Below are 2,894 nucleotides of genomic sequence, written 5' to 3' on the forward strand. Positions count from 1 at the left end.
GTAAGCTCTTCGGGGCAGGGTCCTCTCCTCCTGTATCACTGTCTGTATTAGTCTGTCATTTGCAATCCCTATTTAATGTACAGCGCTGCATAATATGTTGGCGCTATATAAATCCTGTCTAATAATAATAATGTAGGGTGACATTCTTCTCAATGGACATTCTTCCTACTGACCACCAGGCTGACATACTGTGAGCTGTGGATACAGTAATATAGAAGGGTTCCTTGATGACCTGAAAGATATTTCAAGGGTTCCCCTATGTTAACAAGGTTGAGAAACACTTCCATAGGGACTGGCCCGGTATCCATTCTTCTTGCACCTTGGTTCATAAGGGTAATAATGTAATAGTACTAAAGGCATGCTAAAGTGACCTCTCAAGTGATATGGCTACATTGGTTATATTACTCGAGAAACCACCTTAGCATGCCTTGAGTTCCATCATAGTTTGATGAATCAGGCCCAGAGTCCTTTGTACCTCTAAACGTTATCCGTCCTATCTACCGTTCCAGTTACCTTATATAGCCCTACAATGGAACCGCAAAACTTCCTGTTCTGCAGAACAGGAAGTTCTGAGGGCACAAGCTTATCCCCCCCCCCCCCACTCCGCAGAACAGATGCCGGTTTTTAAAGACCTTTGGTTAACATTTGGAAGTGTTTTTAAAGACATTGTCTGACTTCAGCGAGATGCACTGCGAAAGACGGTTTTATCGGGCGCACTAAACTACTAGTTTAATGCAGCGACTTATTAACAAAACATGTGCAGATTATTATCTTGAAAAAAGTGACCCAAGGTCAGATTACATCTCTGCGTTTCCTCTTTTTCCTTCCTGGATACATTCTTAATGTAACTAACACAGTTTTTGGGCTTGTTGAACCTTTCTTTTTTTTTTTTTGCTGCAGTTTGCAAGGCCTTGGATTTTATCTGTAGGGAGATCATACCGTTATACATTGTGACATAAACATATCAATACATTATTCAGTAGTTCTGCCCTGTTCAGGCACTTCCTGTTCTAGGGTTACAATGCTCTTGTGTTGTCACCCTGTCACATGGGCTTCTGATGAGGATTACAATTGGTTAATTTGACACATTGCACATTCATGGTTCACTATTATCACCTTCAACAACCATGCTTTGAGAAATGCTCTGAGCTGGATTGCATGTGAACACAAAAAAGTTGCATGAGATTACCGGCACCAAGTGTCAAAAAATGACAATTGTTTATTATATAAAGTACTTTAGCAAAATTAATCCATTTTATATCTGACACAAGTAAGGTGCCAGAAAGAAGAACTCCATTTATTCCATTATTGCCATGTACTAAAATAATAAAAACTAGGGGCAACACTTGCTGAAGTTTACAGCCCCCTTCCCAAAATAATAGAAAAATGAGCGATAAATTGGGATAATATCAAGTTATGTGTATGTGTGTACTTGACATTTGTCAATTTGGAAACTAACTTTCTGATTTGTGGAGCAACGAGCTGAATGACAGCCCCAGGGGTACATCCAAAAGGAGAGCAAAAGTTTCCAAATTGACAAATGGCAAGTACACACATTCACGTGTAGTGAATGTTGCAATTCTTTTTATGGCAATGGGTTAGCAAGTTTATTTCCTGTTAAAAGGACTGAAAACTAACAGAAGGTTATTTTTCAACTGCCAAAAAAATAATAATAATAATAACAAATGACACTGATAAAGATGTGTAAATTGTTTGTTGGGCATAGAGCTCTCCTTTTGGATGTAGCCCTAGGGCCGTCATTCTACTCTTTGCTCCACAAGTCAGAAAGTTTGTTAGATCGAGGAAGAGTCAGGACTCTGAACATGAACATAGTTTTTGGTCCCCCCTGAAATATACCTCTAATACCCCTCTTCTCTCCTTTCACTTTACCATCTATCTTGTAAAGCACTTCTCCCCAACCCCCATCCTAAAATGTACTTCCCTCCCTCCCCCTCATGTAATTACCCTCCTATTTCCCACAATCACTGTCCCCCCCCTATCCATCCCCATCTATAATGCCTCTCCTATGACTCCACTATAGCCCTTTAAAAAGAAATTATCTCCAACCTTCTCTTCCCCCCTTGTAATGCAATAGCCCTCCACTGTCACCATGTTATACACATCATCTCCCACTCTACTATACTTTATATAATGTGCCTCTCATCTGAGCCCACTCACCTCTTTGTAAAAGGGTTCTCTACCACCTCCACAGCCCCCTTGTAATGCACCTCTCCTTACCCTGCTCCTCCTCTGTTCCCCCTTCAATGTGCATATCCTTTCCAACTACTGACCCCTTGTAATGCACCTCCCCCTCACCTCTGTCCCCTCTGTAATGCATTTCTCCCTACGCTCCAGTGTCACCTCTCCTCCTCCTTCCCAGTTCCCCCTAATATACATGTCCTTGCCATCTACCGCCCCTTGCAATGCTCCTCTCCCCCTCTCCTCTTTCCCCCCTGTAATGCTCTTCTTCCTCCTTTTTCTGTCCCTCCTGTAATACTCCTCCTCCTCCTCTCACCTCTGTCCCCCCTGTAATGCGCCTCTTCCCCTCTCCTCTGTCCCCCCTGTAATGCTCCTCTCCCCCTCTACTCTGCCCCCCCTGAAATGCTTCTCTCCCCCTTTTCTCTGTCCCCCCTGTAATGTTTCTCCCTCCCTCTTCTCTGTCCCCCCTGTAATGCTCCTCTCCCCCTCTGTAATGCTCATCCCCCCCTCTTTTCTGTCTCCTCTGTAATGCCCCTCTCACTCTCACCTCTTCCCCTCTGTAATGCGCCTCCCACTCTAACCTGTCCCCCCTTGTACTGCTCCTCTCCCCCTCTCCTCTGTCCCCCCTGTAATGCTCCTCTCCCCCTCTCCTCTGTCCCCCCTGTAATGCTCCTTTCCCTCTCTCCTCTATCTCC

The 2,894-nt window shown here is 44.1% G+C and overlaps 1 protein-coding gene across 1 annotated transcript in view; it reads right to left on the reverse strand.

Annotated features, from left to right (window-relative positions):
- RGS19 (regulator of G protein signaling 19) overlaps positions 1-2,894 on the reverse strand; it is a 27,123-nt gene that overhangs the window by 23,152 nt on the left and 1,077 nt on the right. The gene's annotated exons all lie outside the window — the stretch shown is intronic.

The sequence above is a fragment of the Pyxicephalus adspersus genome, chromosome 6 (genome assembly GCF_032062135.1).
Source record: "Pyxicephalus adspersus chromosome 6, UCB_Pads_2.0, whole genome shotgun sequence".
Lineage (NCBI taxonomy): Eukaryota > Metazoa > Chordata > Amphibia > Anura > Pyxicephalidae > Pyxicephalus > Pyxicephalus adspersus.